The 10,359-nt window shown below is 34.5% G+C and overlaps 1 pseudogene; it reads left to right on the forward strand.

Moving 5' to 3' along the window:
- Window positions 1–3,734: 3,734 nt before the first annotated feature.
- On the forward strand, window positions 3,735–6,009 carry LOC125199874 (annotated as a pseudogene).
- The last annotated feature ends 4,350 nt before the right edge of the window (window positions 6,010–10,359 follow it).

The following is a 10,359-nucleotide window of genomic DNA, read 5'->3' on the forward strand; positions in this document are numbered from 1 at the left end:
TGGAGTTCAAAATTCCATGTAGAATTATGTAGCACTGGACTTTCGATTTAATTCTGATAATTATCCCAAACAAATAATTAAATCCAAGAAAAAATAGGATTTCTTTCTCCAAATATTATAATGCCCGAAAATTCCACATGATTTAATTAATGCTCCTATTTAATTCTCACTCATCCCTTAGGAAAATAATTCCCCACAATTATATTACTCCGCATCAAATATTCACATATTCCAATCAATCAACTCTTCACTTCCACTCCATTTTCTCAACGTATCGACTCTTTCAACGCCACATCATTTTTCCACATCTTTGACTATTTAATAGCCAATGGCCAACATTTCAACAAGTTGACTATTCAACTAATCAAAATCCCATACGCAATTAGGTCACATAGATACCTACGCAATTAATCACTCATCAATTAATTCACATATCATGAAGATTTATGCATTTAATGCAAAAATTTCATAACCCGAAAATTGTGGTTTTGCAAAGCGGGGCGTTACACAAGCCTTGTGAGAACAGATAGGTGCCACCCGTAGTCCATGATCCATGATTCTTCATCGGCAGCTCCGTAATGCATACATTCAAGCAGATTCATGAGCCTTCTACTTCGAGCCAAATCCGCTGCCCCACAGACACTCACCATTCTCTTGCTCTTGCTTTCTTTTCCAAGCAAACAAGCCTTCCTTCGTATGGCCCGGTTTTTTACAAAAGAATGACAACTCTTGCTCTTCTCACCTTCATTCTTCTCTTACATGAGTTTTTTCTCGAAACTTCTTCGCCTCCTTCTTTTCATTGTTCTCGAGGTATAGTTCTCAACACCTGGATCACTTTGCTTGGTGTAGATCTCTGCGAATCCTTCAACTTAAGGCTGAAAGGACTTCCTCAAAGGTGTTCTTGGATCCCTCCCAAGAAGCACGCGACCAACTTCTTATTTACCTTAAAATAATACCTGCAAGTGTACATGGTTATCAGAGCTAATGTACAGTTAGCAGCATATCGTATCCCACATCTAATTCTTACACCTAACTCCTAATAGTTCGATTAGATTAAAGATCCCACTCAAAACCTCAACTCTCCCGAATTTTATTGAACTAAGGTGTGAATTATTCTTCTTTCAAGGTTAAATATTTCATCTCCCGATTATTTTAAGAAACCCTACACTCCAATTGGTGATCAACAATTGTTAGGGAAAAGCACAAGAATAATTCAAACAATTGCAGACCAAGATAAACAAGTCAATTGATTAAAACTATAAATCAATGCATCTTCACCAAGAATTCTACATAAAAGATGTTTCGCTACTCATATTCATGGAAGAAAACAAGTCAATGAAGAAAACAATGGAAAACATGATACGGAGTACAATTGGCGGAGGAATTGGAGCTTGAATCTTCAATCTTCTTCCAAGAGTGCTTGAGAGAGATGGGTTGTGTGTTTCACGGCGTGAGGATGCCTAGAATCGACCTAATTCTTCCTTCTTATTTCCTCTTCAAAAATTGCATTTCAATTCTAAAAAACACCAAAATGACGGACCCGGCCGGGGGGAATTAATCCCTTGGAAATTCACCCGACCCGGGGGGGAATTCTTCGGTACTCTCGGGGTCTCGCAGGCTTAATTATGCCACCCGGCCGGCAATTATAGGGTAATAATTCACCTGGCCGGGTGAGATTTTCTAGACAAGCAATGTTCGTATAACGGCCATAACTTCTTCTACCCAACTTCGATTGAGGCGTTTCGAGATACCCCCGCGAAGATCTTTCGAAGACGAAGAGATTGATATGTAATAGGGGCTGATTGGGCTTCAAAATATCTAGTAAATATTGTCTCAAACCAAGGCGCTGCACATCCACATATTTTGTACTTTTTTCTACACATTCTTAACAAAATGGTCAACATACCAACATAATAGTGAAGTAGATATAAACACGCCTAATAATAGACGAAATATGCTCAAATTCATACAAAACCACCCTCTAAAACCATGTAAAATCCAATCGCATCCTTAAAGTGCTCATAGCTCTTAGGCGTGAATTTAACAACATCAATGCCTTGTCCTCATCTTTAATTTGTTCATCGATGTTCTCAAGATCGTCAATACATTTCCCAAATTCTTCAAGTTGATCTGCTATATTCTTTGCATCTTGAATCTTGAAGGTCGCGAGTTCTCTTCGGTGCAGAGCGATTGGCAAGGGACTTTGTCATATACGGGGACTCCAATTTGGCCCGGACACCTACCGAGTCTCCTCCTTCGAGACCTCTCTCGCACCCTATCCGTTAAGTTCAAGATCAAGGTGTTGTAGGCCTTGCACCTGCATCTCCAGCAGCCTCCCCTTTTCCTTCTCATCGAGCTCGAGCTTCTTTTCTTCACTGCCACCGCTATCATCATTGGCCTTCAGAATATCCCATAGCCCTTGTTGCATCAATATTGTCTTCATCTTCAGCCTCCATAGGCCAAAATCATTTTTACCGGTGAATTTCTCCACCTCAAACTTGGTTGTAGACATTTCTCGAACGAGGTGGTGTGCTTCTTCAAAGATCGCTTATCAACCCCGACCTCGAACTCAATCCGCCCAGAAACCAATCAAGAAAAAGAAAAGACACTCAAAGAAAGCTCAACTCGCTTCCCACGATGACGGCCCCACTTGTTGTGGTTGCACCTCCATTCTCACACACTCACGGATGTTGAACAAGAAAATTAAAACACACGGTGGCTTACGTGGTTCGTAATGAATTTGCCTACGTCCACGGAGAAGGTACAATGAGTTTATTGATCTAGCTCACAAACAAGTCTCTCACACTCTACAATTGAAACGCCTATGGCTAATCACAAGTTAGGCTCCTCTATCAAAAGTGCGTGTGTATTTGTGTGCTCTCTGTTTTTCTACAATTAAGCATCTAGCTTATGTATGTGTGTGCGATTACAAGAGTGTGAAAACTAACTAAAACTTATTGAAACCAAAATTAGTTATAACCGCTTAGACACCAACGGCTACTTCCAACACTTCAATTCTTGATCTCACTCGAGCCCCAAATGGCTCTCACGATTCAGCCCGATGCTCTCGAGTTTGCGGTAAGCAGAACTCACAAAATGAGTATCGGGTATGTCATTTGTTAGTATGCCTTGAATCTATATGGTTTACGCTAGCTAAATAAGGGCACAAAATTCGTAATCTAGATGGTATGCTATGTTGCTTATTGGTTCCTATAAGTCATATTGTGCCTAACCCATCATGTGTGACACAAAACTCGGAATATGTAATCGCAATTATAATATAATATGTTCTCCGTTCTTGTCCGTAGACATAGCCAATACAACGTTGGTGAACCACGTAAATTTGTGTCTCTTTACGTTTCGTTTGTTTTGATTACTCAATTACCCTATTCCATGTCAACACCATACCAATTTATGTTAGTATTACAATACCAACTTTTATTTTATTTTGAAGATTTTTAAGTTGAGTCATCCAGTACTAGGGCCAAAATTTACTAACTGTCCTAAAAAATAGGTAAACCTTAATGAAGTCATAACTACTAAGTACTAATTATAGTACTAAAAAAGTTAGGCTCAGACAAGAGCACGTTTTCCACCTCCTGACCCCTTATAACAATCCAATGAAAATCTTATATAGTTGAAAAATGAGTTCAAATATTCCTACAAAAAAAATGGGTGAAATGCACATTTCTCCTTGTGAGCAAGCAGAACTTGGCTCTTTCCACCCAAAATTCATGAGGGATGAAGAGGAGAGGCCTAAGGTGGCACACGACCAGTTCAGCGACAGATTCCGGTGATATCATTTGCCGGAATCGAGAAGGGGGAGGAGGCGTGGCGACAGATCGTGGTGGCGAGTGAGGAGGGGGGAATATTTCAGTTGGTTGATCATGGTGTGGATTTGAGTGTGGTTGAAAGGATGAGAAGTTTAGCTCTAGACTTCTTTGCTTTGCCTTCTCAAGAGAAACTTAGGTTTGATATGTCTGGTGGCAAGAAAGGTGGCTTCATCGTCTCTAGCCACCTTCAGGTACTGCTTTATTTTATTTTTAATATTATAGTATTTGGAAAATTACCAATGCAGAGTCGATGTTACTCTTTCAGTCCGTCATTTATAGTTTTACTTGGACTCGATAAATTGTTTGATTTTATGAAAAAAAATAAGAAAATGAGTTAGTGGAATGTATTAAATCACGAACATCCCGAAATAGCAAAATGAGATTTTAAATCGCGAACGAGGAGTAGTAGTTAATCTCACGATGAACCGTAGTTTGATTGGTAAGTAGTTACAATAATGTCTTGCAAATACCCCATCTGTTCAAAAAAATAGATAAACTTGTAAATGACACGAGTTTAATATGTAACTAGTAAAAAAAGAGATGGAAAAAAGTATATAAAAGAGAGAGAGAAAAAAAGTAGTGGAAATAGTGTTAATAAATTGTAGGGTCCATATTATTAGTGGTGTGTAATTGGTAAAAATTTTCCATGTTTAGACTTTATCTAATTTTAGGGAATGACCTAAAATGATAAAATTAGTCTATTTTACTAGGACTAACAGAGTATGGGTAGATCTAATCGTAGGGTAGTTAATATCTAAAGTCAATAATCTCGGATTTGCACGCAACATTATGTAGCCATACAAATCTTTGTATTTATCAATTAAAATGTTTTTATTTTCATCAACAAATTACTTATTGGAAATTAAATAAAAAAATAAACTATTGGTTGAAGGGAGAAGTCGTACAAGACTGGCGGGAAATAGTAACATATTTTTCTTACCCGGTGGAGGCGCGGGACTACCTGCGATGGCCGGACAACCCGGCGGGTGGCGGGAGACGACGGAGGAATACAGCCGACAGGTGATGGATTTGGGATGCAAATTACTGGAGATTTTATCACAAGCAATGGATCTTGAGAAGGATGCTCTCTCAAAGCATGCATTGACATGGATCAAAAAATAGTTGTCAATTTCTACCCAAAATCCCTCGCCCGGATCTCACATTGGGTCTAAAGCGGCATACGGATCCGGGTTTGATAACTCTACTGCTCCAAGATCAGGTGGCGGGCTTCAGGCGACCCGGGATGGAGGCAACACATGGATCACAGTCCGACCTGTCCCGGGTGCTTTTGTTGTCAATCTTGGCGATTATGGTCATGTAAGTTTTTTCTTATTCTCTCTCTTTTACTTTTTTTCCATATTCGTTGCAACAATTTATCTAAAAGTTGTAGATTGAAACATTTTGTATTTAATGTTGATTAATTCCATAAAAAAAACTAGTACTACTACTAAAATATGTGAGTTTGGGAGTGGTGGATTTATGTATATTAAACAACAATAAGGTGCCATTAATTTAATTGACATTTTTCAAATTGCAACAGATACATTTCTTGTTTGGTTAAAATATTATGCAGTCTTATTTTGTGAGTTAAGTTAAAATAAGATGTCTGAGAAAAGAAAAATGTATTGAACAATGAGTCGGAGCGAGTATATATATATAGAGGGTTTTGACGGTCGTTGAATTGAACTATATATTTAGTACTTGAGCAACGGGAGGTTCAAGAGTGCGGATCACCAAGTAGCTGTGAACTCGAAAAGCAGCAGATTATCCATAGCAACATTCGTGAACCCAGCCCCAAACGCCCAGGTTTATCCGGTGAAGATCGAAGAAGGTGAGAAGGCAGTGATGGACGAGCCCATTTCGTACATGGAGATGTACAAGAGGAAGATGAACAACGATCTTCACCTCGCTCGACTTAAGAAGCTCTCCAAACAGGAGATGAATGACAATAAGGATAAGACCTGCAAAAATCTTCCATAGATTCTTGCTTGAGAGAGTATAAGGAGTACGTACCAATTATTTTCATATGCTTTGGTTTGATGTTCTTGTGTTTGTAATGTTACAGAGATTATACATTCTTTGTAACTTTTTAATTATAATTATGTGTATGAATAAGTTCTTAATTAAATGGAAAAGTACGTATTGTTGAAAGTTTGAAGCTTTGTTTTTGATCTTGTGTACAATGCTAATAAAATTAAATACGAAACATTTAATTTTACATGGATTTATATAGGGTTGATTTGTGAGTTATTGAAGAGAAAGTTTTAAATAGGGAGGAAAAAGTAGTGATGGTGTTATTTTTATTTTAGGAATATTTTGTTTTTAATGGGACAATCTAAAAAGGATAACGTTCCATTTAATGAAGCAGAATGAATATGATTATGGGTTGAGCACAAATATTTTCGGCCTGGTGATAATATTCCCATTTTTATGTTTAGAAGGTCCTTCCATTATAAGGTCAATTTTAATAGTTGAAAAAAATAAATTCAAATTGAAGACTTCAATATGAAAAAAGAAATCTTTCAAATTGAACAATTGTATTTGAAGAAGCAGAATTAATTGAACTCCTCATTTAATCACACCAAAAATAATAGAGAGTGCATGTCAAATTTGTGAGCCACGAAAAATTTCTCTACTGTTTGCAATAATTGAAGTTTTGACTATTTTGAATTTTTCTCTACTGTTTGCAATAATTGAAGTGTGTGTCCCTACTAATTGTAATAGCAAAAATTTCGGAAAAGTGTCGATGCCACGAAAAATTTAGATGTATATATTGCTCTATTTATGTCATGCTCATTTTGTTATTATTCTATACGCCCCTCCCAACATTTGCCACCTCCAGTTATTACAATTCAAAACGCCATTTTCATTCATTTAGAAGAAATTTTAAACTCCAGATAGCTCAATGTTCCACATATTATCAATGCCTCATGCCTATTGAGTATTTATCGTTTTCATAATTTTATGGTATTTTAATTTCTATAAAAATAATTTTATAATTTATTATAAGCACCAAGATATTTTAAAATAAACTTAGACAAACACGCCTTACACATGGCCTAGTAATTTGAGATTTGTATTATGTGTTTTCAACTTTTGTTTCCTATTTTAAAATATCTAACTGGATATTTTTGATAAAGTATCTTAATTTGGAGACGAAAAGATAATTAATTTCTAACATTCAGTAAGGCCCTGTTTAAGGTAGAGGAAGTATTCAAAATGATAATGATGACGATGATGGTGATATATATATATATATGATAAAGATTGATTAGATTCAAATTGATAGTGATGACTATGATGGTGATATATGATAAAGATTGATTTTTTGTAAGTTTATTACTTATTTTAATAATGCATATATTGAAAATGATTGATATAGTTTGCACTTCACTTTGGGAGAGGATTCTGTTGTCGTTAAAAACATAGCAGAACGTGCGGCGCTTAAATCGCACAAATTTATGAACTTAAACGTAGCACTTCTGCCGACCCTTTTTTTTATGTTTTATTCACTTCATTTTAAACACTTTTTATATTCTATGAAACAGCAAAATACTCAAAAAGGCATTTGCATATAAGAATATTCTATTATACATCTTTATACTAGTGAATTTAAATACAAAAATTATACTAGTTAATTTTATTTTAATTTTCACATTTTTTAAAATATTTCATTTGTCCCTATTTAAGTTATCCACTACTATTTGATACGTGTTTAACGAAAATGATAATAAATAGTTAAAATGAAGAAAGCATTAAAATAAAAGAGAATAATGTAGATGGGATTTATTATTTTTCTCAAAACAAGGGCCAAGAAGGAATCGATCACATACTTTCTCCGTCCCAACTAAGTTGAGTTAAAACTTATGGACACAAAAATTAAGAAATTATGTTGAGAAGTAGGAGAGAGGATAAAGTAGGAAAGATAAAGAGAGAGTAAAATATGTGATGAATAAAATAATAATTATATGTTTTATTTTTTATTTTTAAAAAAAAGAAATGACTCAACTTAATTAAGATATCCAAGAAAAGAATATGATTCAACTTAGTTGAGACGGAGTGTACTATTTTCTATTCTAAGATACTTTGCGTTTGGAAATAGCTTTCTTTAATAATTAATATGTTTTTATATTTTGTAAGATTAACAATTTCACGCTTGGAAATAGCTTTCTTTAATAATTAATATGTTTTTTTTTTTTTTTTGTAAGATTAACAATTTCAGACGAGCTAGACTTGGTGTTAGTATAGTTTAGTTTAAATTATTTTATACGTAATCCTTTTATTTGGGGAATGATGGTCATAATTAGTTATTATTAATTAGTAGTTTTATTATAAATAGAATTCCTATATTTTAATTGAATTTTATACTAGTATCATGACTTTTTAAAAGAATAAAAAAGATGTGCCAAAATACTCAACAATCCTATTCAATTATAAATATAGGAACTCTAAATTCGTGCGTTTTAAGCACCGCTTATTAACTACTCCACAAATTCTTGCATTTAAAAATTCACTAATAATTAAAGTCAACAATATACACATACGCCCTTTTGAGTATTTGCCTGTTTAATAGAATACAAAAAGTGTTTAAAAGAAATGAATAAAACATAAAAAAGGATCGGCAAAAGTATTGCGTTTAGTTTATAAATTTGGGCGTTTTAAGCACCGCACGCCCTACTTTGTTATTAACGACAGCATGGGACCCTCTCACTTTAATCTCTTACAAATATCACATGTTTTGCTTAAAATTTGACATTTAGCCAACAAAGAAGATACCCTCTTTGTCCGCTATTACGCTACCCCATATTGACAACACTGCGGAAGAGGTCATTAAATAAAAATAAATAGAGATGAAATTAGTCACATTATTGAGAAATACTATTGTTAGTCAGCCGATTTAGGTTGAATGAGTGGAGATTGTTTTGTGATGTGGCATTCTTTCCACTACTTTTCTTTTTCTTTTTCTCTTTTTTTATGAGAAATTGGTATTCACTTTTTTTAATTTCATATAAGCTTTTTACTTTCATTAATAAATTTATTTATCTGATTTATATAATATTTTTTTTTGAATTTGTTCACTATCCAAGTTATTTTCTTCCATAAATTTCTTTGCGTTGTTATTAAGCATTCTAGAAATTTATAGATCCAAAAACATCCAAATTATTTATTTTGATTTCAAAATTATCAAAATCCTCTAAACCACCCCCACTCATCTTATTTTATGTAATATATTGCATTTCATTTCTCTTATTTTCGTAATTGTAAATTATATTTAATTAAATTTATAAAAAAAATTATACGTATACAATATATTAAAATTAATAACAAATTAATTATTTATGAAGAATACGTAAGGTGGAAAATATTTTATCAAGGTTGAGTTGAGGTCATTAATGGGAGTGAAAGGTATACTCCTCCGTCAAAATATTGTTTACATTTATCGGCGAAGAAAGTGAGTGAAAAAGTTAGTGGAATGTATGTTCCACATTTATATATCCCTCCATCCGCAAAATGTCATCCACACTTTATTGCACGTGTTTTAAGGTATGTGAAGAAAATTGAGTGAAAAGTTAGTGGGGCGTGTAGGCTGCTTTATGGGTTTCCCGGGTACCCGAATCGAATCGAAACCGAGAGTAATTGAGGCTGGGAATCGATTTTCGGTTCCGGTTCTAGTTTGGATACGATTCTAATGTTCGCGAAAATTACGGTTCCGGTTCGGTTCTTACGGAACCAAATAATAAATCAATTTTAGATTTTCACTTTTAGACTTTTCCGGTTCTTACCTGGAAAAGTTAGTGGAACTGTAGGCTAGCTTAATCGGTTCTCCGATTCTCGGGTATCCGGAATCAGAACCGGAACCGACCGGTAATTGAGGAATCGGGAATCGTTTTTTTGGTTTCGGTTCGGTACCGATCTAATGTTCGCAAAATTCGATTCGGTTCTTACACGGAACCGAATAATAAATCGTTTTAGATTTTCAATTTTAGATTTTATAAGATACTCCTCTGTCCCATTAAATATGCAACATTTGCTTTTCGGCACGGATTTTATGTAGTGTTGTTTTGTGAGTTAATAAAGAGAGAGTTAAGTAAGAGAGAAGAAAAAGTAGAGAGAGTATTGTTTCCATTTTTAGAAACGTTTCATTTTTAATGGGACATACCAAAAGGAAAATGTTTCATTTCTAATGGGATAGAGGGAGTATTAATTAGTATCCAATTATCTTATAGGGCTGTGTGTTTTATTTGTCGTTTGTTTGTCGGTGTTGAGGCTGTGTGTGTGTGTGTAACATGCGGTGTGTGTGTATGTGTTTAAGGTGTTGTGTGTATGTGTAGCTGCTATGTGTATGTGTTTAAGATGTTGTGTGTGTGTATGGTGCTGCATTTGTTTGGGTGTATACTTGTTAGTTTTTTTGTCGTGTGTTGATTTTAATTTTTAGGTGTTATACTTCTTAAATATTTATTGAATTATTGTTTTTAGGTATTGGAATATTGAATGATGAATATTGTTATCTTATCGATTTGTATTT

Source organism: Salvia hispanica, unplaced genomic scaffold (genome assembly GCF_023119035.1).
Source record: "Salvia hispanica cultivar TCC Black 2014 unplaced genomic scaffold, UniMelb_Shisp_WGS_1.0 HiC_scaffold_704, whole genome shotgun sequence".
Lineage (NCBI taxonomy): Eukaryota > Viridiplantae > Streptophyta > Magnoliopsida > Lamiales > Lamiaceae > Salvia > Salvia hispanica.